This window comes from Terrapene carolina, unplaced genomic scaffold, assembly GCF_002925995.2.
Source record: "Terrapene carolina triunguis isolate 2854851 unplaced genomic scaffold, T_m_triunguis-2.0 Scaffold69, whole genome shotgun sequence".
Classification (NCBI taxonomy): Eukaryota; Metazoa; Chordata; order Testudines; family Emydidae; genus Terrapene; species Terrapene triunguis.
This window is the reverse complement of record NW_020664420.1, coordinates 3,323,001-3,342,419: the sequence shown is the minus strand read 5'-3', so window position 1 is coordinate 3,342,419 and position 19,419 is coordinate 3,323,001.

Genomic DNA, 19,419 nt, shown 5'->3' with positions numbered 1-19,419 from the left:
GAGCAGCACCTGAAGGAACAATGGGGCCCCATCAGGCTAGGCACTGTTCAAACATATTTTACACATGGAATATACAAAAGGAGGAAGAGAAAATGGAAGCAGAGAGATATCATGTGATTTATCAAGGTCGCAAGCAGAGACGCTTGAGTCCCAGTCCACAGCACCGTTCAGTAGATCAAGCTACCTCCTTAGTTCTTTTGCCCCAATCTCTTCGCCTTTGAAGGAAATGGAGGTGAAAAGTGTATTTCTCCTCTGCCTCACTCCCGGCTGTGTTTTCCCTGTGAAGGCAGAGTATGTATCCTATAATTTTTACAACCTGAACAACTACACTAGGATCTATTTGGACAATAGGCTGTTACAGAAATGCAAGATCTCTATCACATAGATAACAAGATACCGAAGAACAACACAAATGCATGTGGGCAAAAGTTGTGCCTGACATTAGGAACTCAAGTATATGCGTCTATTCGTATGCCTGCTTCTCTTCTCTTCTTCCTGCCTTTCTTCATTTTCTTCCTTGCTTTTCTCCTTCTGCCCTTTGTATTCGATGGATTAAAAAGCCTGTGTTTTATTTAGGGTGACCAGAGTCCCGATTTTACAGGGACAGTCCTGATTTTTGGGTCTTTTTCTTATATAGGCTCCTATTACCCCCCACCCCGTCCCGATTTTTCACACATGTCTCGTCACCCTAGTTTTATTTATTTTTTAATCTCCTGGTATGTATTTCTGTAATTAACAATTATAAATAGGGATAGAGTCCCAGGTTATGAAGTTTTTTGTTTTTTTTTTATTGACTGCTACAGAAGGTTAAGTTCAGCTTCCCATTATCCGATTGTATTTACCAGAACTGTGGGAATTCATTACCCTGTAAAAATGGACCTTGTTACTAGCTGGCATCCCTCAGAACATTTAAATAAAAATAGCGATGAAAACCCCACCAAGCGTTATTTATGTCAGTTAGATAAAAATGAAAACCGAGGCTTTAAGGGGTAGGAGACAGGATCCATTTTTTTTTCTCTTTGGGTTTTTTTATGTGACAGAATGACACACTCTTCACTCAGCCACTCAAGCTGAAGAATGACTGAAGAATCCAGCGAAGGTCAAACGCATTTCCACCCATCTGATGCTCTTTTAAAGCAGACTTAACCCTCCTTGTGTACTCCTGCGCTGCATGGAAGCTAGTGCTGCAGCTCCAAATTAGAGGGAACCACGGCGAGACCTTCCCTTAGTGAAGCCTTTTGTGTTAAGGAGAACAGATTCACTGGCGGTGGAACTGTAATTTGCAAATTGGAAAGCATCGCTGCTATAATGGTCTTCCATGCAGATAGCACCTTCGTTTCACAAATGACCCCGGAGTGCTTTCCAATCCTTATCAAACTAAGACGGTGACAAAATGAGAGAGAAACTAATATAGGCCTCTGACTGCAATCAGCCCGGTCGCATTTGTACACCCTTTATGCCCTGCACTTTGTGTGGTAATTCACAACAGTGCAATGGAGAATCAGTCCCACTGTGTGTAGATATGGGAATGTGTGTCCTCAGCAAATAAAGAAACTCAGGCTACAGGGTCCTTTCTCTAGACAGGAAGAAGGGGAAGTTAAAACACTGATGTGAGGGGCAGTGCAGACCAGTGGACAAGGGGCCACATTAGCCTTTGGGAGACATGGGCTCTGTTCTTTCATCTGCCTCACAGATGTGTAATACTGGGCAAACTACTTTGCTCCTGGTCTTGTCTACGTAGTTGATACTTTGAGGAGCCTCTTTTACCACATGTTTGTCCTGTGAAAAGTAACTTCCTGCGGGTTAGGTGAGTGTGAATGGAGGTTAGGAGTGGCTGTAAACTCATTTGGCTTGATTTTGAACCTACTTGAATACTGTGGGTTTGAATGCTGGTGTTGAGCATTTTTGGACCCCCTTTACAATAAGGAGAGACTGAGGCAGGGGAGAAAAGGGGGCGGGGAATTGATGAGAATATAGAGTGAAAAAGGAGCAAAGGGTAAAAAAAAGAGAGAGAGTGTGAGAAAAGGAGCAGGGGAGGAAGGTAGAGAAAAATTCAGATGAAGAAATAATATACTATGTATCTAGAGTTTCTGGTTGGGGTTTGTCTATCCCTTATAGTCTACCTGTGTACCACAGAAAAAAGGCTTCTCTAAGTAGAAAGTAAAGGAGTAAGGGATAGCAGAAGGGGTGTTCGTTCCTTATTGTTTAAGTTGCCACACTGGAGGTGTGGGGGAGAAAAATGAGGAGGATAAAGGTAGGTAACCTCCACAAAGTAGCTGTGAAGTTTGCAAAACTCTCCAACCCCCGGAGGTTTTCCCATCCTGTGCTCATAGCGATGACATCAACATTAGAAACCTGCAAAGAATGGGGAGGAAGGCTTGCCCAGTGGTTAGGGTGTACCTAATTGCAGATTCAATTCCCTGTTCTATCATGGGCTTCCTCTGTGACCCTGGCCTAATTACTTGGTCACTCTGTGCCTCAGTTTCCCACCTGTAGCATTGGCACAATAATGTTCCCTACTGCTTGGGGATGTTGTGTATTAATGACTCTGAGGTGCTCAGATACTATTGGTCCATATAAATACCTAAGAGAGACAGATGGGTTGCATTGGGTGTGTTTGTTTTAGGCTGAGGCCTGGTCTACACTAGGGGATGGAGGGGGGATCGATCTAAGTTACGCAACTTCAGCTACGTGAATAACACAGCTGAAGTCAACGTACTTAGATCTACTTACCGTGGTGTCTTCACTACGGTAAGTCGACGGCTGACGCTCTCCCGTCAACTCCGCCTGCACCTCTTACCCTGGTGGAGTACCGGAGTTGACGAGAGAGTGCTCAGCGATCGATTTATCGATCGCTGCCTGTCGATCCAGCGGGTAATGTAGACAAGCCCTGAGTGGGCCACTTTTCAGTTCGAGTTTTAATGTCACAGCTTCCTCACTCTAAAGACCTCTGAGGAGCTCTCTGACCACACCCTGGAATGCCCCTTCCTGTTTACACAGGCCCTAGCTATTCTTTGGATGCAGTGTAGTTGTAGCCGTGTGGGTGCCAGGATATTAGAGAGACCAGGTGGTCCATTAGAAGATATTTCCTCGCCCACCTTGCCTTAGCTATTCTTTGTGAATGGAAATGCAGTAGTGCTAACTTCTGAGACACTGAAGACAAGAACTCTATCCTTACTTCTCCTCTTGCAGCCGCCTTCCCTTCTCCTCCTACCTATCCAGCGTCCCCAGTGTCTTAACAGTTAACGTAGTTCATGCTGGCTGCCTGACTCCACTTAACCCTCAGCCTGCACAAAGCTGCTCCACTCCTTCCCCCCCCCCACCTCTGGCTTCTGTTGTTGCTGTTCCCAGGCACAAGGGAAGGGGTGGAATCCAGCTAATGAAGAAGATGGATTTCGAAAGGGTGAGGTGATGAATGGGTAGAAGGGGAAAGGTGGGGGAGGCAGTAGGGACTCGCTGCAGACCGTGATGTGGCCTCACTTTGTCTTGGCTCATTTGCCTCCCAGCACAGTCAAATATCTGACTGGGGAAATATGAGTCATACAATAAATATCTAATTCAAAAATTAGAAACCTCCTGTCCCCTTCCGGCCCACGATCTGAATCTGCGAACAACGGGAGGCCATTGCATCTCCATCTGAATAGTTTTGCTGACGATACTTACTCAGCCTTTCCAGATGGTAAACCATCTTAGTCACCTCTTGCAAGAAAGCAAGGCCTTATATTTCAGTTCATTATAATTTATTTGTGTTATAGTGGCACATATGGTGGCCCCAACAGAGATCAGAGCCCCATTGTTCCAGGCTCTATAGACACAGAGTCAGTGCCCCAAAAAGCTTACAGTCTAAATATGCAAAGGGTGAGAGGGGAAACAGGAGCACAGAATGGTGGAGTGATTTGCCCAAAGTCACATAGTAGGTCAGTGTCACAGGCAGATATGGAATTTTGGTCTCCTGATTCCTAGCACAGTATCCGATCCCCTAGAACTCTCAGCCTCTTCTTCCGCAGCTGGTGGCGAGCCAATAGCAAGTCTGCACTGGCGCAAATTTCTAGGTAGGCACAAGGCAAGATGTGATTTGCCCCGGCAGAGCTCATCCTGATTTCAAGCAGGGGGAAAGCTCCACGGTGCAAATCAAGGTTCCTCCTGTGTAAACAAGCCTGGGTGGTGCTACAGTAATACTGGCCAGTGGTGGCTGAAATCAGGGGAAATCCCTAACGTAAGACCTTAGCCTCTATTTCCTACCTGATTCACAGAGGCGTTGTGATTGTAAAGAGTATTGAGACAGGAATATTTAATACTGACTAAAATTCCTCCTGACCTGCAAGGAGGGAGATCCTTCCTCCCACCCGCACTAGCTCAATGTTATTCAGTGGTATTCAGCCCTCAGAGCAGGGACTTTCCTGGCCAAGGGGAATTGTAAAATTCTAGAGCAATGTTCATATTACATTTCAAAGCACTGTACAAATGTGAGTGAGCATTATTATACTCACTTTACAAATGGGGAAACTGAGGCACAGAGGGGGTGGAGAAGTCTTGCTCAAATCCACACAGTGAGTCAGTTGCAGAGCCAGGAACAGAGTCATCAGTTCCCACTCTGATGCTCTTCACAGTTGATCATGCTACTTCATTTGAGTGTCTTGGGTGACAGATGGGAAGTATTGCCCTTTGCATTGTGCTTTCCACAGATTTGTCTATTATTTGATGGCTACAATGGGATAAATTGGCTTGGGGCTGGACAAAGCTGCTGGATCGACAGTCCTGAATAGTGACATCCTCAGTTTACCGACAGAGGAGTGACATTGAAAGCTTTCCCATACACCCTGCCACGTTCCTCCCCACTGACCTGCCGCAACACCTTCTGTGGGTGAAAGGTTAGTTCATTCTTTGGGCTCTTTCAGGAGATTGCCAACAAAGGCACAGTTAGCAATAGGCACAATCGTTCATTTTTGTGATGTCTCCTAGAAACTAGACTGAGATCCACTGACTCCTTTCATATCAGGGACTACTAATAGTGATCACAGCAGTGTGGGGCTGGAAGGGACCTGGAAGTCAAGTCCAGCCCCCTGTGCTGAGGCAGGAGCAAGTAAACCTAAGCCATCCCTGACAGGCGTTTTTCCAACCTGCTCTTAACAACATCTAATTATGTGGATTCCACAACCTGCCTTGGAAGCTTATTCCAGAGCTTAACTACCCTGAGAGTTAGTTTTTCCAAATATCAAACCTAAATCTCCCTTGCTGCAGATTAAGCCCATTTTGTCTTGTCCTACCTTTAGTGATCATGGCTAAGAATTGATCACCACCCTCTTTATAACAGCCCTTAACATACTTGAAGACAGTTATCAGGTCCCCCCTTAGTCATCTTTTCTCAAGACAAAACATGTCCAGAATTTTTAACCTTTCCTCATAGGTCAGATTTTCTAACTCTAACAAGACCTATCTCCTCTACAACACTTTTCATCAGCAGAGCACAAAGTGCTTTATAAAGGAGCCCAGTAAATGTCATTACTCCATTTTGAATATGGGGAAACTGAGGCACAGAGAGGTGACGTGACTTACCCAAGGTCACCCAGCAGGCCAGTGGTGAGACTAGAACCCAGGTCTCCTAAATGCCAATCTAGGGCTGTATCAACTAGGTCAAACTGCTTCCTTAAGTGACATCAGTATGGTAACAAGAACTCTGAATTGCTACTGGACTTGTCTTTAGTCTTGAAAACCCCTACATAGAGGCTGCCTCATGCGATTCCTACCAACCTTTGTAACTGTGTCTGAAATGCTGTGGGAAATCCATCCACCTTCTCTGCTTTTTTTTACACTTCCTCTTCCAATACCAGCCAACCTCAGACGCTGGGGTTGAGAATGAAAATGGGAACGTGTATAAAGAAGTGTGGGAACCAGGTCTGACCAGCTTATGTTTGGAGGGGCTGCATTACTCACGAGTAGTGGAGGTTGGGAACAGTTTGTGTCATTGTTCCGGGTGCATTTCCCAGAGTGGGGGACCCTGAACCTGAAGTGGTAAAGCCCAGGAACTGAACCAAGCCCACTGTTCACTCTATTATAATTACTTAGAACTTGTCTTACACATACAGAATGTAGTGTAGACATAGCCTAAGAACTACAGCACCAATGCAGCTGTAGTCCTTAGGCTATGTCTACACTACTGCGGTAAGTTGACCTATGCTACACAACTCCAGCTATGTGAATAATGTAGCTGGAGTTGATGTACCTTAGGTCAAGTTACCGCAGGGTCTACACCGTGGGGGGTCAATGGGAGAAACTCTCCCGTCGACTTACCTACTCTTCTCGTCGGTGGTAGAGTCCAGGGGTCGACTAGAGAGTGATCTGCTGTCGATTTAGCAGGTCTTCACTAGACCTGCTAAATCGACCGCCAGTGGATCGATCTCAGAGCATTGATCCTAGCTGTAGTGTAGACATAGCCTCAGTGAAGATGCTACCTATACTGATGGGAGAGCTTCTCCCCTTGGTGTAGGTACTTCGCCCCCCTGAGACGCGGTAGCTAGGTTGACAGGAGATGCCTTCCCACTGACATAGCACTGTCTACACCAGGGGATAGGCTGGTATAACTGCTTTGCTCAGCGGTGTGGATTTTCCACATCCCTGAGTGATGTAGTTATACGGACGTAAGTCTGTAGTGTAGACCAAGCCTTAGTAAAGTCCAGTGGTTAAGTTGCTAATCTAAAATGTAGGAGACCTGAGTTCCAGTCCCCACTCTTCCACACACTTTCCATGTGACCTTGGGTGTGTCCCTCAGGCTATCTGCGCCTCAGTTCTCCATCTGTAAAGTGGGATATAGCACTGCCCTATCTCATGGGTTGTTGAGAGGATAAATACAATAAAGGCTGTGAGGCACTCAGAAACTCTGATGATGGGGGCTGTAAAAGTACCTAAGAAAGGAATATTTGTATTGCAGTAGTGTTGTGAGGCCCCATTGTACCAGGTCCATATGTATAACAAGGCAATTCTTGCTCCAAGGGTCTTGCAATATGAGCATATGAGAGACAAGGGGAGATACCACAAGCACATTGTAACACTGATACAATTAAGATTAGCGTAGACAATTCTGATTATCACCTAACCTTCCACCTCAGTAGCCATGAACATGATACTTCATCTTCCAGACAAAAATAAAATAAATGGAAAAAAAATGCGGTGACTGAACGACAATGCTGAAACCCAGGGGTAAATGTTTGCCTTGAACAGGGCTGCAATCCACATGAGAGCAACTACTAAAATGAGTCCCCCAGCCCTTAGTCATATCATCTGTGTGAGAGAGATGTTTTTTAACTCCCGGACAGATGAGGAGTTTAGGGGTTTTCTGATTTTACAGGACAGAATAAGCTTTCCAAAAGTCCTTTTGTGTGTAAAGCCAGCCAAAGAAGAGAACATGTTTCTCTCTCTCTCCCCCAAAGATGGAGCTGTTGCAAAAGGAGAAAACAGACTGTTCAAACACGCACACATCTACAAAGTTCCGCATTGTGCAGCAAGACTTTGAGGCGTCTCTGAAAACATAAGTGCTTTCTTTCTGTAAGGAGAAATAAAAATCCTTATTATTATAGCAGCTGCGTTATTGCAAAATTCTACCAAAACACAATGACTGATATTAAGTGCCTAACCCTTCTTAATTGTCTATTTCATGGGCTTTAGATTTCTGGATTGCTAAAATAACCATCTGAAGACAAGACTTGGATTCGTTTTGTTTTATTAGTATTATTATTTCCTTACAATAATAACACTTTGCACTAATACAGCACCATTCTTCCGAGGATCCAAATGATAAGGGCTGGATTGTTGTCATTGTCCCACCCCACCCCATGGGCAAGAAGGAGCAAATACTCACCGGGGATCAGAGTGTTGGGGAGGGGGCTTCTTCCCCCTATGGGGCCTGGGATTTGCAGGATAAGGAATCGGAGACTCCAGCAACTGTATAGCCATCTGACCGTCCAGGCTGCTTCGCTGCTACACCCTCCTCCACTAGCAGCCATTGGAACAACTTACCAAGAGTTGTGGTGGATTTTCCATCACTGGAAATTGTCGAGGCAAGATTGCATTTGTTTTTATAAGATATGCTCTAGTTCAACCATAGCTACTGGACATAAATCAGAAATTAATACAGGAAAATCCTGCAGTGTGTGTTGTGCAGGAGGTCAGGCTAGATGATGACAATGGTCCCCTCTGACCTTAAAATCAACGAATCTATGAATGGATGTATGAATTGTCTGATAGACCTTGTGCTGCTCACTCATGGATGTGGAGTGGACCCAGCAGGACTTAACATTGCTCAAAGCAGCATTAACTTCCAACTCAATTTCTGTGCAGAAATGCACCAGGCTAGGAAAGGACAATGCCATGGAGAATAGCTGATCTCCTGCCCATCCTCCTTCTCTTGCCTAGCCCTGAAAACATAACAGAGGGGGAAAACCTCAGAGACATCAATGGAGGAGCTTTCATGGGATGCTAGAGAGAGGGAAGGACAATGTGGAGTTTGCACTTTCCCTCTCCCATGCTCTCTGGGGTCATTCTGCCTGAGTAAGAGCTATTCCATTCATGTAAACAGAAGGGTTAATCAGGGCCTGATTAGCAAAGCTATTGAGATTCTCATTTTATACATGGAGAGACTGAGACCCAGTAAGATTAAGGCCTCTTTGTGAGTGGGGTACTTGTGTGAAGTCAATAGAGTTAGTTGAATGAATGAGTGTGCATCCGCATGTGAGCAATGAGGGCACCACAATCTGGTCCTACCGGACTAGGCCAAGGTCACACAGCAAGTTAGTGGCAGGTCAGGAATAGATTCCAGGAGTATTGGCTCCCAGCCTCTCTCTTCAACCTCTAGATTACACTTCCTCTGTTAATATCTTGCCCTTCCCAACCTCATACACCAGGAGAGTAGCTCTGTGTGTTGTCTCATGCCCCAATGCAAAAGAGAGAAAAACTGATCAGAGGGACAGAAGGAGAGAATGCAAACAACTCTGCTTATTTTTTATTTTTTATTTTTAAAGTGCCTATTTGATCTGGCACGTGGGTCTCCCCCTCAGTGCTGGTATTATTTCCATTTTAGACTCTTTCCATGTTTTCTGTAGCCAGCGGGAAAGAAGTAAAACGGTGATGTTTTATGCCGCTGAGACAAAGAGGTATTGATCCCTTTCGCCTCTGGAAAAGGTTTCTAATAATTTCCAGATATATCGTAGATTGTGGGGCCGCTATCTTTAATTAAAACATGACACAGGACGGAAAGCAATTATTTGGGGTTTTTTTAAGTGTAGATTCCCTTTTGTTCTAATGGGCTCTGATATCCAATCAGCTGTCCAGGAAGTTGTGAGCATGTTAGGTGTGTGCAGATTTAGTCTTGTGTTTGTTATTCATGACACTTAAATATTGGGTTTGCATCTGATATTTTAAAATGTGTGCGTGTCTGAGATACATGACCTCTGTGGCTAAGGATAGCTGGAAAGGAGAATCCTATGTGCTTTTTACATGCAGTCGCTTGTCTTGAGTCAAAAGGAAAACAAACAACGCAAAGAGATATTCAGAAAGCAGCTTCTCAGGTCAAACCATCTTGTAGCCCTTCCCAAACAAATCTGTCTCATTCATTCCAGGATCCAGTTCATAATTCCTCTTTGTTTCTTTAAATTCTCCATGGACTGGCCTCACCCTCTTTGTGTTGTGATGGAGGTAGGAGCACAGAGAGGGACATGTCTTTGTCCAGACTAGGTGTGCTAGATGCATTTCCCATGTGTTCCATCTAGCCATGATTACTTTACTATGTCCTGAGTCCAAACACACTCCCAGTCTCTTGTAGGTCATCCTACAAGTCATGCCATATAGCCCAAGCTGATGCCTAGATAGACCCCATTGAATCGTGTCAGCTCGGTCGTGGTACTGCAATGTGGGTGGAGGTCAATGTTGTTTTACAACACACAAGTTGGATTAGTCCTTCCTGGGCTCTCCACAGTGCCTTATGCACTGCAAAAGTGGCCTCTCTGGCCATGTAGCTAACCTCCATAGTCCAGTGGCTGACCCAACCAGAAGCAACCTCCCCTTCCAATGTAAATTTCTCATCCACATGGGCCTCAGTTACGAGATGCTTTAATCTATGGTGACCAAGTTCTTTAGGGAAAATTCTTCCTCATTCATCTGTGCATTAGGCATCTGTCTGTGTAACATTCTATATATAAAATTCCTGGTGATGAGAGCTCCCAGTTGCCTTCCAGATGGCCAACCGTGGACATTAAGGTGCTGATTGCTTCCAAGGCAGGATAAACCCCAGGCTTCTGCAAATGAGAGAGTTTCTTACCATGCTGGGAATTTTACCAGAAGACCAATGGTGGTGGTGGGGGGGAATAGTCAAGGGGTTGAAAGTGGCCTACAGGAAGGCTAAGGACATTTACAATGAGTCTGGGAGATCATCCATGTGATGTCCATTTTATGAGCAAATAGATGGGTTTACAAGCGAGAAACTGGAAGTGATGCAGTAGTCAGCACTGCTTCGAGGTGGAGTGAGATCTACTGTTATTGTGCCTTAGCGCACGCACCCCACCTGCATGCCTTTCAGCGTGCCAAGGCCCACATGATTTGTGACAGAGACCCAAAATGAGGAACCCAACAAATATTCATGCCGTAACATCAAAAAGCTGGTGTCAAGGACTCTTTCTACAACCTCAGCTTCATGAGTCTTTATTTCTAATGTACACAGTTTTTAACAGTAGAAATGAGGAAATGCCAAGTTTGTGAGGAACGTAGGCAGTGTAGAGACTAAAATGATTGACATCTCTCAAAACGCTTGAAAGCTGTGCTTACCTCACAGAACTTGTCTCTCTTTCTAACTTCCTCCCCTCATCTAACGCTGGTCTCCCTCTGTCCCTCCGGGCAACCTTGCCCTTCTGAGGGAGCCTTCTCTATGGCTCCTGCTTTGTGAACTTTCTGTGCCTCGTGAGACTTTCCATTTCATTTAAAATCTCATCTGAAAACATGATGCCCTCTCTCACGCCCTCCACTAGCCTGTATCTTTTTTTTTTTTTTTAATTCTCTTTTTGCTTTGCTTCTATAAATGATTTAACTACGTAAAGCAGGTTGGGTGGGTCTGCATGAAGAATGCTGTCCAAAATAAATTGGCATTGCATGGTATTCAACAAATACTTCCACTGCTATTCTCTGCAGCAGCCTCCATGCTGCAGAGGCCCAAGGAGTTTGTAAAGAGTCAGAGTCCTGCAATGGAACATTGGCACAGCTGGCCTTAGCATTTTGAGCCACCTCTGTGGAACAAATTTCTCTGTCACCGTGTGTCACCACCCCTACACCACTGGGCACAGGTCCTGCCTGATAGATTTGGGTGATCATTATCAAAATGATTACAGATTAATATCAACTGAGAGCAGGATCGTTCAGTCCCCTCCATCACCTAAAACTCCTGTTGCCGAAGCAGAAACCGGCGGCTTTTTGCTGAGGCCTGTGCATAGTTTTCAATCTTTTGGAAAAGTTTGCAAGGGACAGTTCTTCAAATAAGCTACCACTCTGGAGGGTGAAAGAACCACAAGCTACTGTAGAGTTGGCATGGTGATGAATTTTAGCACTTAAGTAGTGCTCCGCAGCCATTAATTCCTTCATTATCACAACACCCTATGAAGGAGGGAAATGTTATTGTCTCTGCTTTGCCAATTAAGCACTAAGGCAGGAAGGTTAAATGACTTGACCAAGGTCATTGGGGAGTCAGTGTCAGAGCAGAGGTTAGCATGTAGGAGTTTCTTTTTTCCAATCCATACCCCATTCACTAGACAGTGCTGGTTTTCATGATCTCAGATTGCCCCTCCTGTGGCACCGGGTCAGCTTTTAATTATTTATGATTGTGCTGAGAAACTACAGTACCGAGTGTCAGTGCAAAATTCCCAAGATAGACAGTTCACTTTTCTGAAACTACATGAATAGATGTTAACACAGATATTTCTCCAATGATTCTCTCTCTCTCATTCTCATTTTCTCTTTCTTACAGTAGTTTCCTATGCATCTTATTCAACAGTATAATTAAATAAAGCAAGCAAAGATTACAATTCATGTCCACTGCAATCTTTGAAAGGAAGGCTAATTTAATATGCCAAGGTGATGAGTCAAGTGAGGAGTGAACCTCCATAGGTTTACAGTTCAGATTCATTTTGGATACACACACAAAAGATGTTTATCTGGAATCTACCTGAGCTAACTGAACCTCTTGAGTATGCAAAATTAGGCTGGAAATATCTCAAGGACATTTTTCTCTTGAGAGAATTCTGGGACTACATCCTGTTCCCCAAATCAGCAAAATCAGCCATAATTCAGAAATCCAAGCAAGAGAATAGTGCAGTATTTCTACACCTCAGTGCCCCATCAGTTTGGGACTGGGTCATGTTTTAGGTGCATGTTTGAACGGGGACGGTTCTAATTTTATCCAAACTCACGCCACTGTCTCTATTCTCAAACAAACAATAAGAAAGACACAAAGAAATCTTTCCAATATCGCCCCCCAAAATCAGAAGCAATACATGGACAAATAAATAAAACATGCAGGCAACGCAAATGGTAGGTTCTGGGCAATAGAAAACACACAAACTACTGGTGTTGTTCTGAGATTTACACATCCATATTTCACAGATGCCCTATTGCTTTATGCATACCGTTAAGGGAGAGAGAGGCAGCCTCTAACCATCAACATCCATCATTAAATCATTACAGAAACTCTCTTATACATATATATATATATATATATAGTACAGAAATTTGGAACAGTTGTCAGACCTGCTAAGCTGGGGGTTCTCAAACTGGGGGTCGGGACCCCTCAGGGGGTCACGAGATTATTATGTGGGGGTGTCGCGAGCTGCCAGCCTCCACCCCAAATCCCACTTCACCTCCAGCATTTATAATAGTGTGAAATATAACAAAAAAGTGTTTTTAATTTATAAAGGGGGTCATACTCAGAGGCTTGCTGTGTGAAAGGGCTCAAAAGCAGTATACAGAATTCAGTGTTAACACTTAAAAGAAAGTAATATTATCCAGCCACCACATCAAGGACAGCCTTAGGATGGGGACAGACAAGAGGGTTTTCCTGAGGTGTTGGGAAACAGAAAGCAAAGCTAAGCTAAGTGACAAACATTCGGTGCAAAGCAACCATATATGGGGATGAGCTACCTGAACCAGTGCAAACATGTGAAAGAAAAGCAGCTTTTTAAAAGCTATCGGGTACAGTGATTTATTCTGTTCTGTTAGAAGAGATCTCAAGAACGACCCCATATACCCGACCTGTCACAGACCTGAACATGCAGTGCTGAGAAAAAACAATGGGTCAAAAATGTGAGTGGAACGTATTGAAAGAACGAGGGCTCTGGTAATGAAGCAACTGTAGATTTAAACCCTGCATAAAGGGCCTGATCCCCAGAGCCCACTGTGGTCAATAATGTGACTCCCATCAGCTTCAGTGGGCTTTGGATCAGGCCCAGATTGCAGCCAAGCCTCTCTTGTTTCTCACTTTGCTAATCCCCAAGCCCTATCCTTCTCAGAAAGCACCTCTCACGCTCGCCTCAAGTCTCAGTAAAGAGTTATGAATACTGTGCTGAGGTGAGGTCTCATATTAGGAAATAAGGAATTGCTAAACTGGCTCAAGAACATAAGAACGGCCATACTGGGTCAGATCAATGGTCCATCTAGCTCAGTGTCCTGTCTTCCGACAGTGGCCAATGTCAGGGGGGAGGGATAGCTCAGTGGTTTGAGCATTGGCCTACTAAACCCAGGGTTGTGAGCCCCCTCCTTGAGGGGGCCGTTTAGGGAACTGGGGTAAAAATCTGTCTGGGGATTGGTCCTGCTTTGAGCAGGAGGTTGGAGTAGATGATCTCCTGAGGTCCCTTCCAGCCCTGGTATTCTATGATTCTAAGTGCTTCAGAGGGAATGAACAGAACAGATAATCATCAAGTGATCCATCCTCATTAACACTGGATATTTTTCTTAAAGATACACTCTATGAATTTTTGTCAGGGAAGTTCTCTGGCCTGTGCTATGCAGGAGGACAGACTAGATGATCACTATGGTCCCTTCTGGGCTTGGCATCTATGAATCTACAAAACCTGTGGCTGGTCTATCCCAATGGCCTGTTTCCAACAGTGGCCAGTACCAGTTACCTCAGGGGAAGGTTCAAGGAACCCTGTAGTAGGCAGGTGTGGGATAATCTGCCCCCTGGGGAAGTCTCCTAACCCCTAATACTAAAATCTTATTTGTTCTTACCCAATAAGCCACACTGCAGATTTACTACACCAGTATGCTGTGGCAGAGCATTCCAAATATCTGAAATGAGGCTTTCATTGCTAAACTAAATGAAAGCTGCAGCATCTCGGATCTTACCATATTTTGTTTTGCCCACTCGCTAATTTGCCAAATGTGGTGGGTTTCCTTTACACGAGTGCACGTTAGAGTCTGGTCTGTTTGTTGGACACAGGCCCCTGAGGGTAGACTTGATATGAGTACCTGCAAGAGTTGTTGGAACTGTTCTGATGGTCAGGGTGATTCTAAGCCTATGTTGAGGGTGTATAAAAGTTAAAACATTCCGGGGGGAAATCATAACAGTAATTGTAAGAAAAGTGAAGAGGAGAAATAGTAAGTTGGGCTCTCATCTTATCTGATACGTCAGATGTTTTAGGGATTCCTAAGAAACTTTTAAAATGAATAGTTGGCAATCTAATGACACAAAAAACGTATCATACAATGGCACGGAAAAGAAAGAAATGAATTACCCATGAAAGAATTCATAACAGATCTCACTGATGCAGGCGCAGATGTAATGTAATTTATATCTGGAAGATAAAATGGAGGAGTTGGGTAAGATTTAGAATCCTTTCTCAAGTAGTTTTATAGAGAAGCAGCCTTAAGAATATTAGGAGCCTTTAATGAACCACTGAACTGGGCTAAGCCTATGTTACTGTGAAGCAAACCAAACAGTGATAATGCACACTGAGCTGTCTGTTAGCAGATGTCAGCTTGGGGGATAGCACTGATGTTGTTGTTGTTAATTATTATCATGGTAGGACTTTGGGGTCCAATCAGGGATCAGGGCCTTATTGTGCTGGGTATTGTACAAACATATAACCATGGGTGTAAATGTAATAGTTTTCTTACTAGCGGGATAGATTCTGCCTGGTATCTACCATCCCACACCGGTGGTGAGGAAATTCACCACCCGGGCAGAGCTCTGGAAAGGACCGTGCCTCACTTATTAACAAAACCTGGGCTGGGTGGAGGAAGGGGAGAAGGGTTGGAGAGAATGAATTGCCTTGTATTCATGCTTCCTATTGTACAGTGTCCCTTTGGGTGCTAAATACTTGATCTACATTTTTGTGGGCAATTAGTGTGCAAATTTCCCCAAGAGGAACAGATGTATTGGCAGGATATTTTCACCTTTTGAAAGTGACATGGGGCTGGCACACCACACTGGATGGTGTCTCTGTTTGGAAGTGGGTATTTGAGTTGGAAATGATAAATATGTGTATTTCCGTGAGAATGCTTAAAAAAGAGAGAAGGTTATTGCAAGAGGGAAAAGAAAGCAAGAGAGAGGCTGGGACAGCGTGGGGAGAGAGAGAAGATGAAACCTGCTTTTTCCAATAGTTAATGTTTCTCATACATCCCAGTGTGTATTGGGTACATTTTCAAGCTGCACTTGATGGAAAGAATGAATATTTCATTTAACCAGCTGCATTCCATTATGTAGCACATCCTGAGTCATCTTCTAGGATCCAGGCTGCACTGCATCATTCCAAAGAGCTGCACAGGGGACTGATTCTCCCATTGCAGGATGCCAGCAGCTCCCACTGACTCCAGTAGAAGCTACTGGTACCCTGCAGTTGGAAGATTTCTCCCCTGGGCATCACTTTAGGTAGGTGCCTCTCTGACTTAAGTGACATGGGAGCATTCTCGAGTTATACTGAATGAGTGGTGACACTACACTGTGAGATTATCCCTATGTATATCCCTAGGGCCCATTTGGAGCCTGGTTCCCATGAGGGTGGAGATCAAGTGACTAAGCCAGTGATGCTCTGAAGTTGCACTGGGCAGAAACAGTCAGAATGCCTCCTGGGGTGGGAAGGACACTGTATAAAGTGCTGGTGAAGAGTGCAGCACATTCCTCCATCCCCAACCTGTCCCGCATCCACAGCTTGCTATCAGACACATGGGGTTTAGCTTCGTTCATGGAGCTCCACTGGGTGACACAGAGAGACACTGGGTGTCTCTCTAGGGATCAGGGAGTGCTAATGTCAGTGTTCTGCTTCATTCTTTGTCCTGTGCCCTCTTCCCACCAGAATCCTTCCCAGACCATAGGTGTAAGATGACCCAGAATTTAGATTTGCTTCATTTGTCAGGAGCTCTGAATCCTTCATAAAGGCCTGCCTCTTCTCTGGATTAAGTCTGTTCCTAGCAGGTTGATTGAAACAGGGCCGGCTCTGGCTTTTTCGCCGCCCCAGGCGAAAAAGCCTCCGGCCGCCCCCCTCCCAGCGGCCAGAGCGCCGCGCCGCCGCCCCCCTCCAGGTGCCGCCCCAAGCACCAGCTTGGGTGCCTGGTGCCTGGAGCCGGCCCTGGATTGAAATCAGCAGCTGATCTTGTTATCCATATGTTTAATTCAATGGCAACTTTCTTTAACCAGTGATCAAATTACCCAGTGGCACCTGCCCAATGTGATCAACACGAATCTAAAAGGGTAGGAGTTTGCGTTAGTTTCAATACAAACAATTTGGTTTCAGAGACTTTGGTCAAATCAGAGAGAGAATCGCTTTTTTTATCTAGATTCTTTTCTGTCCATCTTTACTCTAATTTCTGAGCACCTCACAATTTAAATTAAACAGGGACGGAATTGACTGGAAGGCTCTGCTCATTCATAATGAAGAAATTATGTGGCCCTGAATGGCACCAACCTCTCATCAACTCCAGTGAGAGCTTGGCTCAGTTATGGACCCCGCAGAGTTTGGCCCATCAGGAACACAATCGAATCCAAGTTGCTCTTCTTTGTCTGTGCAGCGCCAACAGGGATAAAACTTGCTTGTGTTTGTAAAGGAAAAAAAAGATGATCAGATGTGACACACAGGGAGCAGACACCTTGTGTAAGAAAAGGTGCCAGTTTATAAAGGCAAGATTTTGGACCAACCTCATTGCGAGGGGACAAGATGGTCACCTACTTCAATGTCTCTGGAACAAAGCAAGTAAAATACCCACCGTGTTTAACAGATGCACAATTGTACCTTGGGTGATGAATGTATTTTGGACACAGAACTGTCATCTTGTGTCTTATATGTTTTTATCTGCTCTGGTGCTGTACACCTGTGGTTTGTTGATAAAGCATTTGCTCTGCAGTGCGGGCAACTCCCAAGTTTAGTACTGCTGGCCTTATATTAACTATCTCACCTCCTACACACACACACACACACACACACACACTCTCACAAACATACTGCTTTCTAAATGTGCTAAAATATAATTACAAAGCCAAAGAGGTACATATAGATGAAGGGAAGGAAGTAGCTTATGGCAGGTCTGCAAAACAGCCATGGGGTTCTGCATGTTTAACATTACAGACCCGTATATGGCAATAGATTAACCCACTATGCATGGAAAGTGAATCCGGAGCAGTTTTCTTAGGATATGGGAAGATAGTTGCAGTAGGAAAAAAGGCTGAGACATAAGCCCTTGTATGAGAGGCCTGGTATGAGGCAGGACCTGCCCACAGAATCTGGCAAAAACAGGGCTGATATTGCAGAAATACACATTCCTAAAAAGTGCTAGTTACAGAGTACTCACACAAACACATCCCAATATCAAGTGGTACCAGAACATCCCAATATCAAGGATGGTACAAAAACATTCCCCAAATAATAGGAACATGCTGGCACCTCCTTAAAGATAAGATCAGGATAACAGTACATAATAGAAATGTTTTAATCAAACCAACATGTACAAGATATGAGTAGTAACTAGCCACATCAGAGGAGCAGTTCTAACTTGTTTGTATCAGGGTATAAAGATGTATCTCACAGGGAGTATCTTTTTCTAGCCTAGGGAGAAAAGAAAAATTCCACCGTTCACTGAGCTGGTCCATTGTTACGGGCATACATGTATTAGTGGTCTGGTAAAGTCTGTGGGGCGTGCTTCGTCGACAATAAACTTGACCGGATGCCTTCATCCCTTAACGGATCTTGTGGTGATTGGGTGGTTCACTGGAGGTCTGCTGTGCCAACTGTCTGCGCAGGGCTGGGGTGGCATACAGAGGGAATACACACACACAGACAAACATCTATCAACATCTAACCACAATAGTAACTCGGCCCATGCACCTAATTTTACACCCTATCCTATAGGCAGCTGCTCCTGCACCATTATATGCCCTCCTCCTTCTATTTGTCACCCAGTGCCTCAGAACAAAATGAGCCACCTGAATGAATCAGCACATCCACTTTCTGCAAATTTATCTAATCATATGATTATCTTTAAGGCCCTGATCCGAGGCCCATTAAAGTCAATGGCAATCTGTTCATGTACTTCAATCAGCAATGTATTGGGCCCTAGGTCAGGGTGGTCTGAAGAGGTGAGTGTCTGTATTTCTTTTGGTTGCTTGCAGCAAAATAGTGGAGATAGACATTTAAATCATGGTGTCTGTCCCACTTGTTTTCTTCCCTTTAATTTGAGAAATCAATGTCTACTGTAAACCTCAAACTTTCATTGACGTTCACTTGAAAAGCACACATATTTCTGCTACTACAAACACCACAGAATAACAACAATAATAAGAGAAGATGAAATACCTTTTGTGCTAAGATATTACAATTAAAGTGTTGTGCATGGAAGCCTTGGACTGTAGTCTGCACCAGCCTAGAAAACAACATTGCTCACTGACAAATGACGATGCAGCACTTGTGAGTTTATCTCAATGAAACAATAATACTGCTATAGATCACCGTTATAAGATGCAAAATATTGGCCACTGCCTTTGTGTAACATGATGTTTAATGACCTAGCAACCTAAATCGCTGTCGATGCCATACACACACACACACACAAAATCTGAATGAATCTATCATAAGAAAAGTTCAGATTCTAATAGAACATCGAGCTCCTAAACAGTTATATTTTGCTCATGTTATATTTTGCATGTGTGTACTGCTGTATATACAGTGTGTGTATTTATACACATGCACGCAAAGTGTCATCACACCAAGAGAGAGAGAGAAGCTTAAATGGATCATTTTTGATGATAGCACAGATTGTCTCTCCTCCTCAGCATGGCTAAAGATAACTCACATTACAATCTTAAAGGTATATCCCTCGCTGTGGGTTTACTCACCCCAGCATGTTTGTATTGTGGTGAATGTGGAGCTACATCATGGATACAGAATGAAGTAAAGCAATTAA